Here is an 18413-nt window from a genome sequence, read left to right on the forward strand (position 1 = left end):
AAACATAAGTTTCTATGTTAAATAGCATATCTAATTCATGTATAAAGGTGCCGGAGCCTTTGCTTCAAACAAGTCGCACTCTAAAGCGTTTCTCGTTTTGTAATCGAGGGGTTCGATACTCGGTCGAGGCACATAATGGCTTGGATCCCACTCTAAACTGTAGGTCCGGTCCAAGTTAAACTATCTGTGAATAAAACTCGAATATTTACATCAGAAACTCAAAAACACGGTCGAGCAGAATCGGTTTAGCAGAAATTTTCACATAAAAGTGCATCCGAATTTACTAAAAATTTTACCCGTCACTTGAAGCCCCCTCGGTTAGAGTCCTAACCTGGGCATGTTGTGGGCCTTACGAGTGTCCTTTCATCACGTACCCATTATTCATCCTTGTCTTCGCAATTAGTAAATATCAAAGGAAAGGGACGTAAATGAAAAACACAATATTTACGTAGCATGTAGAGAATTGTCGTTAACCACTCATTCTCCTCCCGTCACTTGCGATTATTTCTAGCATAATTCAGCTAGCCTATTTGTCAAATCTCTTCCAATGTAAGGTATACATTCGTAACTATTGCAGCACAACTTTTTCAAATGGTCATGCCTTCAACGGGCGGTGAAGTACAAGCCAATATTAATACATAAAATGGACAATTTGAATTTGGAAATCTAAGTATTATGTATTCAACAAGCAAGAAAAACTAGTTCATTTTATTGGTTTATTTTTCTACCAAAGGATGCATTGTTTCAAGCACCAGGTACTGGTACGACGTGGTTGAGTTTCCATGAGGGAATACCTTTCATTATAAATATGCTCTCTGGTTAAATGTAGTCTTAAAAAATTCTTAAAAATCAGACAACTGTTTATTCACGCGAATTCGTTATTGTAATGGTAATTTCGACGCAACGAAAACATCTTTAAGATCTCTGCTAATATGCAGGACGACTACCAACATTATGAAAGTTGGATGTTATGTTACCGCTTACTACATTCTACGCCATGCAGTGCACGCGTTAAGGCTCTGGAAGCAAAGGGAGTCCCGATTTCCATGTTCGAAACAGAGAGCGAGGTGCGGTTCGTTAGGTTATAAATGAGGACGGGTGACAACGTCAAATCCCTTGAAAGATTATTTATTGAATTTTCCCAAACTTTCTTCTCTGATCTCATTGGGTCTTGTAGGCAGGCAGAAAGAAAACAGATCGTCCATCTGGTCTGTCCTTTCCGATTGGGTCAGCCAATTTCTTGGCGAACGAAACTTCTGAACGGATCGCAGCTTTCAACAAGTTTATCACGAAACAATACTCCCAAAAAAATGACAGAACTTAACATTACCAAAACATACATTTTTTGTTCTACATTTATTTTTCAGGGACGGCGCGAACGCAGTCCCAACTAACAAAAATCACACGCCCGAGATATCCACGTTTGGGATATTCGCGGGGGTCAGCCCAACCGAAGTGCAATGGAAGAGCCTCACCCCGGGGGAACCGCCTTGCTGATCACGGTAACCCCTACGCCAGGTAAGTATGCCTCGACCGGAAACCTCTCACACCCTACTCTATCTTCTCAACTAACTCTCATCGAGTGTTTACGCATATCGGAAAGTGTTTCGCAACTTGTCAATTATAACTTATAATTACTATAATTACTTTACACAGACAATATATATACAACTAAATGTGTTCAAGTTATCTTCACAAGTAAACTTTGAACCAACTTTTTAAGGGAGGAAAAGAAGCTACTCCTTGTGCTGCCATCTATTGAGAAACGTTTACTTACTCCAACATTATCCACACTACGTTCAACTTTCACATACGAATGTTGCTGGCTGGCCTTCTCGTTTTCTGTCCCCTTCAGGTTCACGGGGTATACAGTTCAATTATTGCATATCTGAAAATAACCTTCTCCGATTCACGCTCGGAAATAGGACGGGTTCCACTCGTGTGCTCTTGAAGAATGGACATTTTCTTGTCAAAAAAGGAAAGAAAGTGGACTGATATCGACGGGAATGCTTTGGGTTTTCTTCACGCAAGAAATTCCAAATGATGGCTGGAACACAATTTGTCGTTTATCAGAAACGTTAAGGGAGGAAATGCGAGAGGGATGTACCGTACCGAGAAGACCTGACGCGTTCACGTCTTGTCCCGTGAGTGAAGAAGAATATCTATACTCGTTGGAAGATGCCTTCTTGTCTTCAGTTGCATTACCTGTCTCCTCCTCAATCACATCCCAAATTGCACTTGTCGGTTTCATTTCATATCGGGTGTTCCTGATGGCCTACTGCTACCGCTGTACTGCATTCACTTCCAGTGGAGCAACATTCCACTCTGCTTCGGTTCCACTCTAAACTGAACGTCCAGTCCCGATTAGCCTACCGGACAACAAATTCCACTTAAAATTTGAAAAACTTATCGACAACGAAATAATATTTCTCCTTGTGTCTATTACATGCAAAATTGTCAAATCAAAAACCTTCGCTATAAACAGTGTTCGGTGGGAGGGGGGACGCAGGGATGGCAAAATTCTCCTATGCACTGTCTCATTTTCACCACATTACATAAAAAAACTACACCTCTCCCCCGGTTTCTTTGAACATTCTCACAGACACAATTTTACACTTCAAACGCAGATTAAAACAAAAGAAAAACATAAGTTTCTATGTTAAATAGCATATCTAATTCATGTATAAAGGTGCCGGAGCCTTTGCTTCAAACAAGTCGCACTCTAAAGCGTTTCTCGTTTTGTAATCGAGGGGTTCGATACTCGGTCGAGGCACATAATGGCTTGGATCCCACTCTAAACTGTAGGTCCGGTCCAAGTTAAACTATCTGTGAATAAAACTCGAATATTTACATCAGAAACTCAAAAACACGGTCGAGCAGAATCGGTTTAGCAGAAATTTTCACATAAAAGTGCATCCGAATTTACTAAAAATTTTACCCGTCACTTGAAGCCCCCTCGGTTAGAGTCCTAACCTGGGCATGTTGTGGGCCTTACGAGTGTCCTTTCATCACGTACCCATTATTCATCCTTGTCTTCGCAATTAGTAAATATCAAAGGAAAGGGACGTAAATGAAAAACACAATATTTACGTAGCATGTAGAGAATTGTCGTTAACCACTCATTCTCCTCCCGTCACTTGCGATTATTTCTAGCATAATTCAGCTAGCCTATTTGTCAAATCTCTTCCAATGTAAGGTATACATTCGTAACTATTGCAGCACAACTTTTTCAAATGGTCATGCCTTCAACGGGCGGTGAAGTACAAGCCAATATTAATACATAAAATGGACAATTTGAATTTGGAAATCTAAGTATTATGTATTCAACAAGCAAGAAAAACTAGTTCATTTTATTGGTTTATTTTTCTACCAAAGGATGCATTGTTTCAAGCACCAGGTACTGGTACGACGTGGTTGAGTTTCCATGAGGGAATACCTTTCATTATAAATATGCTCTCTGGTTAAATGTAGTCTTAAAAAATTCTTAAAAATCAGACAACTGTTTATTCACGCGAATTCGTTATTGTAATGGTAATTTCGACGCAACGAAAACATCTTTAAGATCTCTGCTAATATGCAGGACGACTACCAACATTATGAAAGTTGGATGTTATGTTACCGCTTACTACATTCTACGCCATGCAGTGCACGCGTTAAGGCTCTGGAAGCAAAGGGAGTCCCGATTTCCATGTTCGAAACAGAGAGCGAGGTGCGGTTCGTTAGGTTATAAATGAGGACGGGTGACAACGTCAAATCCCTTGAAAGATTATTTATTGAATTTTCCCAAACTTTCTTCTCTGATCTCATTGGGTCTTGTAGGCAGGCAGAAAGAAAACAGATCGTCCATCTGGTCTGTCCTTTCCGATTGGGTCAGCCAATTTCTTGGCGAACGAAACTTCTGAACGGATCGCAGCTTTCAACAAGTTTATCACGAAACAATACTCCCAAAAAAATGACAGAACTTAACATTACCAAAACATACATTTTTTGTTCTACATTTATTTTTCAGGGACGGCGCGAACGCAGTCCCAACTAACAAAAATCACACGCCCGAGATATCCACGTTTGGGATATTCGCGGGGGTCAGCCCAACCGAAGTGCAATGGAAGAGCCTCACCCCGGGGGAACCGCCTTGCTGATCACGGTAACCCCTACGCCAGGTAAGTATGCCTCGACCGGAAACCTCTCACACCCTACTCTATCTTCTCAACTAACTCTCATCGAGTGTTTACGCATATCGGAAAGTGTTTCGCAACTTGTCAATTATAACTTATAATTACTATAATTACTTTACACAGACAATATATATACAACTAAATGTGTTCAAGTTATCTTCACAAGTAAACTTTGAACCAACTTTTTAAGGGAGGAAAAGAAGCTACTCCTTGTGCTGCCATCTATTGAGAAACGTTTACTTACTCCAACATTATCCACACTACGTTCAACTTTCACATATGAATGTTGCTGGCTGGCCTTCTCGTTTTCTGTCCCCTTCAGGTTCACGGGGTATACAGTTCAATTATTGCATATCTGAAAATAAACTTCTCCGATTCACGCTCGGAAATAGGACGGATTCCACTCGTGTGCTCTTGAAGAATGGACATTTTCTTGTCAAAAAAGGAAAGAAAGTGGACTGATATCGACGGGAATGCTTTGGGTTTTCTTCACGCAAGAAATTCCAAATGATGGCTGGAACACAATTTGTCGTTTATCAGAAACGTTAAGGGAGGAAATGCGAGAGGGATGTACCGTACCGAGAAGACCTGACGCGTTCACGTCTTGTCTCGTGAGTGAAGAAGAATATCTATACTCGTTGGAAGATGCCTTCTTGTCTTCAGTTGCATTACCTGTCTCCTCCTCAATCACATCCCAAATTGCACTTGTCGGTTTCATTTCATATTGGGTGTTCCTGATGGCCTACTGCTACCGCTGTACTGCATTCACTTCCAGTGGAGCAACATTCCACTCTGCTTCGGTTCCACTATAAACTGAACGTCCAGTCCCGATTAGCCTACCGGACAACAAATTCGACTTAAAATTTGAAAAACTTATCGACAACGAAATAATATTTCTCCTTGTGTCTATTACATGCAAAATTGTCAAATCAAAAACCTTCGCTATAAACAGTGTTCGGTGGGAGGGGGGACGCAGGGATGGCAAAATTCTCCTATGCACTGTCTCATTTTCACCACATTACATAAAAAACTACACCTCTCCCCCGGTTTCTTTGAACATTCTCACAGACACAATTTTACACTTCAAACGCAGATTAAAACAAAAGAAAAACATAAGTTTCTATGTTAAATAGCATATCTAATTCATGTATAAAGGTGCCGGAGCCTTTGCTTCAAACAAGTCGCACTCTAAAGCGTTTCTCGTTTTGTAATCGAGGGGTTCGATACTCGGTCGAGGCACATAATGGCTTGGATCCCACTCTAAACTGTAGGTCCGGTCCAAGTTAAACTATCTGTGAATAAAACTCGAATATTTACATCAGAAACTCAAAAACACGGTCGAGCAGAATCGGTTTAGCAGAAATTTTCACATAAAAGTGCATCCGAATTTACTAAAAATTTTACCCGTCACTTGAAGCCCCCTCGGTTAGAGTCCTAACCTGGGCATGTTGTGGGCCTTACGAGTGTCCTTTCATCACGTACCCATTATTCATCCTTGTCGTCGCAATTAGTAAATATCAAAGGAAAGGGACGTAAATGAAAAACACAATATTTACGTAGCATGTAGAGAATTGTCGTTAACCACTCATTCTCCTCCTGTCACTTGCGATTATTTCTAGCATAATTCAGCTAGCCTATTTGTCAAATCTCTTCCAATGTAAGGTATACATTCGTAACTATTGCAGCACAACTTTTTCAAATGGTCATGCCTTCAACGGGCGGTGAAGTACAAGCCAATATTAATACATAAAATGGACAATTTGAATTTGGAAATCTAAGTATTATGTATTCAACAAGCAAGAAAAACTAGTTCATTTTATTGGTTTATTTTTCTACCAAAGGATGCATTGTTTCAAGCACCAGGTACTGGTACGACGTGGTTGAGTTTCCATGAGGGAATACCCTTTATTATAAATATGCTCTCTGGTTAAATGTAGTCTTAAAAAATTCTTAAAAATCAGACAACTGTTTATTCACGCGAATTCGTTATTGTAATGGTAATTTCGACGAAACGAAAACATCTTTAAGATCTCTGCTAACATGCAGGACGACTACCAACATTATGAAGGTTGGATGTTATGTTACCGCTTACTACATTCTACGCCATGCAGTGCACGCGTTAAGGCTCTGGAAGCAAAGGGAGTCCCGATTTCCATGTTCGAAACAGAGAGCGAGGTGCGGTTCGTTAGGTTATAAATGAGGACAGGTGACAACGTCAAATCCCTTGAAAGATTATTTATTGAATTTTCCCAAACTTTCTTCTCTGATCTCATTGGGTCTTGTAGGCAGGCAGAAAGAAAACAGATCGTCCATCAGGTCTGTCCTTTCCGATTGGGTCAGCCAATTTCTTGGCGAACGAAACTTCTGAACGGATCGCAGCTTTCAACAAGTTTATCACGAAACAATACTCCCAAAAAACAGACCGAACTTAACATTACCAAAACATACATTTTTTGTTCTACATTTATTTTTCAGGGACGGCGCGAACGCAGTCCCAACTAACAAAAATTACACGCCCGAGATATCCACGTTTGGGATATTCGCGGGGGTCAGCCCAACCGAAGTGCAATGGAAGAGCCTCACCCCGGGGGAACCGCCTTGCTGATCACGGTAACCCCTACGCCAGGTAAGTATGCCTCGACCGGAAACCTCTCACACCCTACTCTATCTTCTCAACTAACTCTCATCGAGTGTTTACGCATATCGGAAAGTGTTTCGCAACTTGTCAATTATAACTTATAATTACTATAATTACTTTACACAGACAATATATATACAACTAAATGTGTTCAAGTTATCTTCACAAGTAAACTTTGAACCAACTTTTTAAGGGAGGAAAAGAAGCTACTCCTTGTGCTGCCATCTATTGAGAAACGTTTACTTACTCCAACATTATCCACACTACGTTCAACTTTCACATACGAATGTTGCTGGCTGGCCTTCTCGTTTTCTGTCCCCTTCAGGTTCACGGGTTATACAGTTCAATTATTGCATATCTGAAAATAACCTTCTCCGATTCACGCTCGGAAATAGGACGGGTTCCACTCGTGTGCTCTTGAAGAATGGACATTTTCTTGTCAAAAAAGGAAAGAAAGTGGACTGATATCGACGGGAATGCTTTGGGTTTTCTTCACGCAAGAAATTCCAAATGATGGCTGGAACACAATTTGTCGTTTATCAGAAACGTTAAGGGAGGAAATGCGAGAGGGATGTACCGTACCGAGAAGACCTGACGCGTTCACGTCTTGTCTCGTGAGTGAAGAAGAATATCTATACTCGTTGGAAGATGCCTTCTTGTCTTCAGTTGCATTACCTGTCTCCTCCTCAATCACATCCCAAATTGCACTTGTCGGTTTCATTTCATATCGGGTGTTCCTGATGGCCTACTGCTACCGCTGTACTGCATTCACTTCCAGTGGAGCAACATTCCACTCTGCTTCGGTTCCACTCTAAACTGAACGTCCAGTCCCGATTAGCCTACCGGACAACAAATTCGACTTAAAATTTGAAAAACTTATCGACAACGAAATAATATTTCTCCATGTGTCTATTACATGCAAAATTGTCAAATCAAAAACCTTCGCTATAAACAGTGTTCGGTGGGAGGGGGGACGCAGGGATGGCAAAATTCTCCTATGCACTGTCTCATTTTCACCACATTACATAAAAAACTACACCTCTCCCACGGTTTCTTTGAACATTCTCACAGACACAATTTTACACTTCAAACGCAGATTAAAACAAAAGAAAAACATAAGTTTCTATGTTAAATAGCATATCTAATTCATGTATAAAGGTGCCGGAGCCTTTGCTTCAAACAAGTCGCACTCTAAAGCGTTTCTCGTTTTGTAATCGAGGGGTTCGATACTCGGTCGAGGCACATAATGGCTTGGATCCCACTCTAAACTGTAGGTCCGGTCCAAGTTAAACTATCTGTGAATAAAACTCGAATATTTACATCAGAAACTCAAAAACACGGTCGAGCAGAATCGGTTTAGCAGAAATTTTCACATAAAAGTGCATCCGAATTTACTAAAAATTTTACCCGTCACTTGAAGCCCCCTCGGTTAGAGTCCTAACCTGGGCATGTTGTGGGCCTTACAAGTGTCCTTTCATCACGTACCCATTATTCATCCTTGTCGTCGCAATTAGTAAATATCAAAGGAAAGGGACGTAAATGAAAAACACAATATTTACGTAGCATGTAGAGAATTGTCGTTAACCACTCATTCTCCTCCTGTCACTTGCGATTATTTCTAGCATAATTCAGCTAGCCTATTTGTCAAATCTCTTCCAATGTAAGGTATACATTCGTAACTATTGCAGCACAACTTTTTCAAATGGTCATGCCTTCAACGGGCGGTGAAGTACAAGCCAATATTAATACATAAAATGGACAATTTGAATTTGGAAATCTAAGTATTATGTATTCAACAAGCAAGAAAAACTAGTTCATTTTATTGGTTTATTTTTCTACCAAAGGATGCATTGTTTCAAGCACCAGGTACTGGTACGACGTGGTTGAGTTTCCATGAGGGAATACCCTTTATTATAAATATGCTCTCTGGTTAAATGTAGTCTTAAAAAATTCTTAAAAATCAGACAACTGTTTATTCACGCGAATTCGTTATTGTAATGGTAATTTCGACGCAACGAAAACATCTTTAAGATCTCTGCTAATATGCAGGACGACTACCAACATTATGAAGGTTGGATGTTATGTTACCGCTTACTACATTCTACGCCATGCAGTGCACGCGTTAAGGCTCTGGAAGCAAAGGGAGTCCCGATTTCCATGTTCGAAACAGAGAGCGAGGTGCGGTTCGTTAGGTTATAAATGAGGACAGGTGACAACGTCAAATCCCTTGAAAGATTATTTATTGAATTTTCCCAAACTTTCTTCTCTGATCTCATTGGGTCTTGTAGGCAGGCAGAAAGAAAACAGATCGTCCATCTGGTCTGTCCTTTCCGATTGGGTCAGCCAATTTCTTGGCGAACGAAACTTCTGAACGGATCGCAGCTTTCAACAAGTTTATCACGAAACAATACTCCCAAAAAACAGACCGAACTTAACATTACCAAAACATACATTTTTTGTTCTACATTTATTTTTCAGGGACGGCGCGAACGCAGTCCCAACTAACAAAAATTACACGCCCGAGATATCCACGTTTGGGATATTCGCGGGGGTCAGCCCAACCGAAGTGCAATGGAAGAGCCTCACCCCGGGGGAACCGCCTTGCTGATCACGGTAACCCCTACGCCAGGTAAGTATGCCTCGACCGGAAACCTCTCACACCCTACTCTATCTTCTCAACTAACTCTCATCGAGTGTTTACGCATATCGGAAAGTGTTTCGCAACTTGTCAATTATAACTTATAATTACTATAATTACTTTACACAGACAATATATATACAACTAAATGTGTTCAAGTTATCTTCACAAGTAAACTTTGAACCAACTTTTTAAGGGAGGAAAAGAAGCTACTCCTTGTGCTGCCATCTATTGAGAAACGTTTACTTACTCCAACATTATCCACACTACGTTCAACTTTCACATACGAATGTTGCTGGCTGGCCTTCTCGTTTTCTGTCCCCTTCAGGTTCACGGGTTATACAGTTCAATTATTGCATATCTGAAAATAACCTTCTCCGATTCACGCTCGGAAATAGGACGGGTTCCACTCGTGTGCTCTTGAAGAATGGACATTTTCTTGTCAAAAAAGGAAAGAAAGTGGACTGATATCGACGGGAATGCTTTGGGTTTTCTTCACGCAAGAAATTCCAAATGATGGCTGGAACACAATTTGTCGTTTATCAGAAACGTTAAGGGAGGAAATGCGAGAGGGATGTACCGTACCGAGAAGACCTGACGCGTTCACGTCTTGTCTCGTGAGTGAAGAAGAATATCTATACTCGTTGGAAGATGCCTTCTTGTCTTCAGTTGCATTACCTGTCTCCTCCTCAATCACATCCCAAATTGCACTTGTCGGTTTCATTTCATATCGGGTGTTCCTGATGGCCTACTGCTACCGCTGTACTGCATTCACTTCCAGTGGAGCAACATTCCACTCTGCTTCGGTTCCACTCTAAACTGAACGTCCAGTCCCGATTAGCCTACCGGACAACAAATTCGACTTAAAATTTGAAAAACTTATCGACAACGAAATAATATTTCTCCATGTGTCTATTACATGCAAAATTGTCAAATCAAAAACCTTCGCTATAAACAGTGTTCGGTGGGAGGGGGGACGCAGGGATGGCAAAATTCTCCTATGCACTGTCTCATTTTCACCACATTACATAAAAAACTACACCTCTCCCACGGTTTCTTTGAACATTCTCACAGACACAATTTTACACTTCAAACGCAGATTAAAACAAAAGAAAAACATAAGTTTCTATGTTAAATAGCATATCTAATTCATGTATAAAGGTGCCGGAGCCTTTGCTTCAAACAAGTCGCACTCTAAAGCGTTTCTCGTTTTGTAATCGAGGGGTTCGATACTCGGTCGAGGCACATAATGGCTTGGATCCCACTCTAAACTGTAGGTCCGGTCCAAGTTAAACTATCTGTGAATAAAACTCGAATATTTACATCAGAAACTCAAAAACACGGTCGAGCAGAATCGGTTTAGCAGAAATTTTCACATAAAAGTGCATCCGAATTTACTAAAAATTTTACCCGTCACTTGAAGCCCCCTCGGTTAGAGTCCTAACCTGGGCATGTTGTGGGCCTTACAAGTGTCCTTTCATCACGTACCCATTATTCATCCTTGTCGTCGCAATTAGTAAATATCAAAGGAAAGGGACGTAAATGAAAAACACAATATTTACGTAGCATGTAGAGAATTGTCGTTAACCACTCATTCTCCTCCTGTCACTTGCGATTATTTCTAGCATAATTCAGCTAGCCTATTTGTCAAATCTCTTCCAATGTAAGGTATACATTCGTAACTATTGCAGCACAACTTTTTCAAATGGTCATGCCTTCAACGGGCGGTGAAGTACAAGCCAATATTAATACATAAAATGGACAATTTGAATTTGGAAATCTAAGTATTATGTATTCAACAAGCAAGAAAAACTAGTTCATTTTATTGGTTTATTTTTCTACCAAAGGATGCATTGTTTCAAGCACCAGGTACTGGTACGACGTGGTTGAGTTTCCATGAGGGAATACCCTTTATTATAAATATGCTCTCTGGTTAAATGTAGTCTTAAAAAATTCTTAAAAATCAGACAACTGTTTATTCACGCGAATTCGTTATTGTAATGGTAATTTCGACGCAACGAAAACATCTTTAAGATCTCTGCTAATATGCAGGACGACTACCAACATTATGAAGGTTGGATGTTATGTTACCGCTTACTACATTCTACGCCATGCAGTGCACGCGTTAAGGCTCTGGAAGCAAAGGGAGTCCCGATTTCCATGTTCGAAACAGAGAGCGAGGTGCGGTTCGTTAGGTTATAAATGAGGACAGGTGACAACGTCAAATCCCTTGAAAGATTATTTATTGAATTTTCCCAAACTTTCTTCTCTGATCTCATTGGGTCTTGTAGGCAGGCAGAAAGAAAACAGATCGTCCATCTGGTCTGTCCTTTCCGATTGGGTCAGCCAATTTCTTGGCGAACGAAACTTCTGAACGGATCGCAGCTTTCAACAAGTTTATCACGAAACAATACTCCCAAAAAACAGACCGAACTTAACATTACCAAAACATACATTTTTTGTTCTACATTTATTTTTCAGGGACGGCGCGAACGCAGTCCCAACTAACAAAAATTACACGCCCGAGATATCCACGTTTGGGATATTCGCGGGGGTCAGCCCAACCGAAGTGCAATGGAAGAGCCTCACCCCGGGGGAACCGCCTTGCTGATCACGGTAACCCCTACGCCAGGTAAGTATGCCTCGACCGGAAACCTCTCACACCCTACTCTATCTTCTCAACTAACTCTCATCGAGTGTTTACGCATATCGGAAAGTGTTTCGCAACTTGTCAATTATAACTTATAATTACTATAATTACTTTACACAGACAATATATATACAACTAAATGTGTTCAAGTTATCTTCAAAAGTAAACTTTGAACCAACTTTTTAAGGGAGGAAAAGAAGCTACTCCTTGTGCTGCCATCTATTGAGAAACGTTTACTTACTCCAACATTATCCACACTACGTTCAACTTTCACATACGAATGTTGCTGGCTGGCCTTCTCGTTTTCTGTCCCCTTCAGGTTCACGGGGTATACAGTTCAATTATTGCATATCTGAAAATAACCTTCTCCGATTCACGCTCGGAAATAGGACGGGTTCCACTCGTGTGCTCTTGAAGAATGGACATTTTCTTGTCAAAAAAGGAAAGAAAGTGGACTGATATCGACGGGAATGCTTTGGGTTTTCTTCACGCAAGAAATTCCAAATGATGGCTGGAACACAATTTGTCGTTTATCAGAAACGTTAAGGGAGGAAATGCGAGAGGGATGTACCGTACCGAGAAGACCTGACGCGTTCACGTCTTGTCCCGTGAGTGAAGAAGAATATCTATACTCGTTGGAAGATGCCTTCTTGTCTTCAGTTGCATTACCTGTCTCCTCCTCAATCACATCCCAAATTGCACTTGTCGGTTTCATTTCATATCGGGTGTTCCTGATGGCCTACTGCTACCGCTGTACTGCATTCACTTCCAGTGGAGCAACATTCCACTCTGCTTCGGTTCCACTCTAAACTGAACGTCCAGTCCCGATTAGCCTACCGGACAACAAATTCCACTTAAAATTTGAAAAACTTATCGACAACGAAATAATATTTCTCCTTGTGTCTATTACATGCAAAATTGTCAAATCAAAAACCTTCGCTATAAACAGTGTTCGGAGGGAGGGGGGACGCAGGGATGGCAAAATTCTCCTATGCACTGTCTCATTTTCACCACATTACATAAAAAACTACACCTCTCCCACGGTTTCTTTGAACATTCTCACAGACACAATTTTACACTTCAAACGCAGATTAAAACAAAAGAAAAACATAAGTTTCTATGTTAAATAGCATATCTAATTCATGTATAAAGGTGCCGGAGCCTTTGCTTCAAACAAGTCGCACTCTAAAGCGTTTCTCGTTTTGTAATCGAGGGGTTCGATACTCGGTCGAGGCACATAATGGCTTGGATCCCACTCTAAACTGTAGGTCCGGTCCAAGTTAAACTATCTGTGAATAAAACTCGAATATTTACATCAGAAACTCAAAAACACGGTCGAGCAGAATCGGTTTAGCAGAAATTTTCACATAAAAGTGTATCCGAATTTACTAAAAATTTTACCCGTCACTTGAAGCCCCCTCGGTTAGAGTCCTAACCTGGGCATGTTGTGGGCCTTACGAGTGTCCTTTCGTCACGTACCCATTATTCATCCTTGTCGTCGCAATTAGTAAATATCAAAGGAAAGGGACGTAAATGAAAAACACAATATTTACGTAGCATGTAGAGAATTGTCGTTAACCACTCATTCTCCTCCTGTCACTTGCGATTATTTCTAGCATAATTCAGCTAGCCTATTTGTCAAATCTCTTCCAATGTAAGGTATACATTCGTAACTATTGCAGCACAACTTTTTCAAATGGTCATGCCTTCAACGGGCGGTGAAGTAGAAGCCAATATTAATAAATAAAGTGGACAATTTGAATTTGGAAACCTAAGTATTATGAATTCAACAAGCAAGAAAAACAAGTTCATTTTATTGGTTTATTTTTCTACCAAAGGATGCATTGTTTCAAGCACCAGATACTGGTACGACGTGGTTGAGTTTCCATGAGGGAATACCTTTCATTATAAATATGCTCTCTGGTTAAATGTAGTCTTAAAAAATTCTTAAAAATCAGACAACTGTTTATTCACGCGAATTCGTTATTGTAATGGTAATTTCGACGCAACGAAAACATCTTTAAGATCTCTGCTAATATGCAGGACGACTACCAACATTATGAAGGTTGGATGTTATGTTACCGCTTACTACATTCTACGCCATGCAGTGCACGCGTTAAGGCTCTGGAAGCAAAGGGAGTCCCGATTTCCATGTTCGAAACAGAGAGCGAGGTGCGGTTCGTTAGGTTCCAAATGAGGACGGGTGACAACGTCAAATCCCTTGAAAGATTATTTATTGAATTTTCCCAAACTTTCTTCTCTGATCTCATTTGGTCTTGTAGGCAGGCAGAAAGAAAACAGATCGTCCATCTGGTCTGTCCTTTCCGATTGGGTCAGCCAATTTCTTGGCGAACGAAACTTCTGAACGGATCGCAGCTTTCAACAAGTTTATCACGAAACAATACTCCCAAAAAACCGACCGAACTTAACATTACCAAAACATACATTTTTTGTTCTACATTTATTTTTCAGGGACGGCGCGAACGCAGTCCCAACTAACAAAAATTACACGCCCGAGATATCCACGTTTGGGATATTCGCGGGGGTCAGCCCAACCGAAGTGCAATGGAAGAGCCTCACCCCGGGGGAACCGCCTTGCTGATCACGGTAACCCCTACGCCAGGTAAGTATGCCTCGACCGGAAACCTCTCACACCCTACTCTATCTTCTCAACTAACTCTCATCGAGTGTTTACGCATATCGGAAAGTGTTTCGCAACTTGTCAATTATAACTTATAATTACTATAATTACTTTACACAGACAATATATATACAACTAAATGTGTTCAAGTTATCTTCAAAAGTAAACTTTGAACCAACTTTTTAAGGGAGGAAAAGAAGCTACTCCTTGTGCTGCCATCTATTGAGAAACGTTTACTTACTCCAACATTATCCACACTACGTTCAACTTTCACATACGAATGTTGCTGGCTGGCCTTCTCGTTTTCTGTCCCCTTCAGGTTCACGGGGTATACAGTTCAATTATTGCATATCTGAAAATAACCTTCTCCGATTCACGCTCGGAAATAGGACGGGTTCCACTCGTGTGCTCTTGAAGAATGGACATTTTCTTGTCAAAAAAGGAAAGAAAGTGGACTGATATCGACGGGAATGCTTTGGGTTTTCTTCACGCAAGAAATTCCAAATGATGGCTGGAACACAATTTGTCGTTTATCAGAAACGTTAAGGGAGGAAATGCGAGAGGGATGTACCGTACCGAGAAGACCTGACGCGTTCACGTCTTGTCCCGTGAGCGAAGAAGAATATCTATACTCGTTGGAAGATGCCTTCTTGTCTTCAGTTGCATTACCTGTCTCCTCCTCAATCACATCCCAAATTGCACTTGTCGGTTTCATTTCATATCGGGTGTTCCTGATGGCCTACTGCTACCGCTGTACTGCATTCACTTCCAGTGGAGCAACATTCCACTCTGCTTCGGTTCCACTCTAAACTGAACGTACAGTCCCGATTAGCCTACCGGACAACAAATTAGACTTAAACTTTGAAAAACTTATCGACAACGAAATAATATTTCTCCTTGTGTCTATTACATGCAAAATTGTCAAATCAAAAACCTTCGCTATAAACAGTGTTCGGAGGGAGGGGGGACGCAGGGATGGCAAAATTCTCCTATGCACTGTCTCATTTTCACCACATTACATAAAAAACTACACCTCTCCCACGGTTTCTTTGAACATTCTCACAGACACAATTTTACACTTCAAACGCAGATTAAAACAAAAGAAAAACATAAGTTTCTATGTTAAATAGCATATCTAATTCATGTATAAAGGTGCCGGAGCCTTTGCTTTAAACAAGTCGCACTCTAAAGCGTTTCTCGTTTTGTAATCGAGGGGTTCGATACTCGGTCGAGGCACATAATGGCTTGGATCCCACTCTAAACTGTAGGTCCGGTCCAAGTTAAACTATCTGTGAATAAAACTCGAATATTTACATCAGAAACTCAAAAACACGGTCGAGCAGAATCGGTTTAGCAGAAATTTTCACATAAAAGTGTATCCGAATTTACTAAAAATTTTACCCGTCACTTGAAGCCCCCTCGGTTAGAGTCCTAACCTGGGCATGTTGTGGGCCTTACGAGTGTCCTTTCGTCACGTACCCATTATTCATCCTTGTCGTCGCAATTAGTAAATATCAAAGGAAAGGGACGTAAATGAAAAACACAATATTTGCGTAGCATGTAGAGAATTGTCGTTAACCACTCATTCTCCTCCTGTCACTTGCGATTATTTCTAGCATAATTCAGCTAGCCTATTTGTCAAATCTCTTCCAATGTAAGGTATACATTCGTAACTATTGCAGCACAACTTTTTCAAATGGTCATGCCTTCAACGGGCGGTGAAGTAGAAGCCAATATTAATACATAAAATGGACAATTTGAATTTGGAAACCTAAGTATTATGTATTCAACAAGCAAGAAAAACTAGTTCATTTTATTGGTTTAGTTTTCTACCAAAGGATGCATTGTTTCAAGCACCAGGTACTGGTACGACGTGGTTGAGTTTCCATGAGGGAATACCTTTCATTATAAATATGATCTCTGGTTAAATGTAGTCTTAAAAAAATTCTTAAAAATCAGACAACTGTTTATTCACGCGAATTCGTTATTGTAATGGTAATTTCGACGCAACGAAAACATCTTTAAGATCTCTGCTAATATGCAGGACGACTACCAACATTATGAAGGTTGGATGTTATGTTACCGCTTACTACATTCTACGCCATGCAGTGCACGCGTTAAGGCTCTGGAAGCAAAGGGAGTCCCGATTTCCATGTTCGAAACAGAGAGCGAGGTGCGGTTCGTTAGGTTCCAAATGAGGACGGGTGACAACGTCAAATCCCTTGAAAGATTATTTATTGAATTTTCCCAAACTTTCTTCTCTGATCTCATTGGGTCTTGTAGGCAGGCAGAAAGAAAACAGATCGTCCATCTGGTCTGTCCTTTCCGATTGGGTCAGCCAATTTCTTGGCGAACGAAACTTCTGAACGGATCGCAGCTTTCAACAAGTTTATCACGAAACAATCCTCCCAAAAAACCGACCGAACTTAACATTACCAAAACATACATTTTTTGTTCTACATTTATTTTTCAGGGACGGCGCGAACGCAGTCCCAACTAACAAAAATTACACGCCCGAGATATCCACGTTTGGGATATTCGCGGGGGTCAGCCCAACCGAAGTGCAATGGAAGAGCCTCACCCCGGGGGAACCGCCTTGCTGATCACGGTAACCCCTACGCCAGGTAAGTATGCCTCGACCGGAAACCTCTCACACCCTACTCTATCTTCTCAACTAACTCTCATCGAGTGTTTACGCATATCGGAAAGTGTTTCGCAACTTGTCAATTATAACTTATAATTACTATAATTACTTTACACAGACAATATATATACAACTAAATGTGTTCAAGTTATCTTCACAAGTAAACTTTGAACCAACTTTTTAAGGGAGGAAAAGAAGCTACTCCTTGTGCTGCCATCTATTGAGAAACGTTTACTTACTCCAACATTATCCACACTACGTTCAACTTTCACATACGAATGTTGCTGGCTGGCCTTCTCGTTTTCTGTCCCCTTCAGGTTCACGGGGTATACAGTTCAATTATTGCATATCTGAAAATAACCTTCTCCGATTCACGCTCGGAAATAGGACGGGTTCCACTCGTGTGCTCTTGAAGAATGGACATTTTCTTGTCAAAAAAGGAAAGAAAGTGGACTGATATCGACGGGAATGCTTTGGGTTTTCTTCACGCAAGAAATTCCAAATGATGGCTGGAACACAATTTGTCGTTTATCAGAAACGTTAAGGGAGGAAATGCGAGAGGGATGTACCGTACCGAGAAGACCTGACGCGTTCACGTCTTGTCCCGTGAGTGAAGAAGAATATCTATACTCGTTGGAAGATGCCTTCTTGTCTTCAGTTGCATTACCTGTCTCCTCCTCAATCACATCCCAAATTGCACTTGTCGGTTTCATTTCATATCGGGTGTTCCTGATGGCCTACTGCTACCGCTGTACTGCATTCACTTCCAGTGGAGCAACATTCCACTCTGCTTCGGTTCCACTCTAAACTGAACGTCCAGTCCCGATTAGCCTACCGGACAACAAATTCGACTTAAAATTTGAAAAACTTATCGACAACGAAATAATATTTCTCCTTGTGTCTATTACATGCAAAATTGTCAAATCAAAAACCTTCGCTATAAACAGTGTTCGGAGGGAGGGGGGACGCAGGGATGGCAAAATTCTCCTATGCACTGTCTCATTTTCACCACATTACATAAAAAACT

General features: G+C 40.8%; 1 protein-coding gene and 7 non-coding genes across 8 annotated transcripts in view; all 8 read right to left on the bottom strand.

The window, feature by feature from the left end:
- Nucleotides 1-18413, bottom strand: part of LOC145984974 (von Willebrand factor A domain-containing protein 8-like) — a 443428-nt gene that overhangs the window by 248524 nt on the left and 176491 nt on the right. The gene's annotated exons all lie outside the window — the stretch shown is intronic.
- LOC145986151 (U1 spliceosomal RNA) lies at nt 1365-1526 on the bottom strand. Its single transcript, XR_014441582.1, has one exon. It is a non-coding gene; the product is annotated as a U1 spliceosomal RNA (small nuclear RNA).
- LOC145986152 (U1 spliceosomal RNA) lies at nt 4007-4168 on the bottom strand. The gene has a single exon (XR_014441583.1). It is a non-coding gene; the product is annotated as a U1 spliceosomal RNA (small nuclear RNA).
- Nucleotides 6648-6809, bottom strand: LOC145986112 (U1 spliceosomal RNA). The gene has a single exon (XR_014441545.1). It is a non-coding gene; the product is annotated as a U1 spliceosomal RNA (small nuclear RNA).
- LOC145986113 (U1 spliceosomal RNA) lies at nt 9289-9450 on the bottom strand. Its single transcript, XR_014441546.1, has one exon. It is a non-coding gene; the product is annotated as a U1 spliceosomal RNA (small nuclear RNA).
- On the bottom strand, nt 11930-12091 carry LOC145986115 (U1 spliceosomal RNA). Its single transcript, XR_014441548.1, has one exon. It is a non-coding gene; the product is annotated as a U1 spliceosomal RNA (small nuclear RNA).
- Nucleotides 14571-14732, bottom strand: LOC145986116 (U1 spliceosomal RNA). The gene has a single exon (XR_014441549.1). It is a non-coding gene; the product is annotated as a U1 spliceosomal RNA (small nuclear RNA).
- On the bottom strand, nt 17213-17374 carry LOC145986117 (U1 spliceosomal RNA). The gene has a single exon (XR_014441550.1). It is a non-coding gene; the product is annotated as a U1 spliceosomal RNA (small nuclear RNA).

This window comes from Lepisma saccharinum, chromosome 3, assembly GCF_977018435.1.
Source record: "Lepisma saccharinum chromosome 3, izLepSacc3.1, whole genome shotgun sequence".
In the NCBI taxonomy this organism is placed as follows: domain Eukaryota; kingdom Metazoa; phylum Arthropoda; class Insecta; order Zygentoma; family Lepismatidae; genus Lepisma; species Lepisma saccharinum.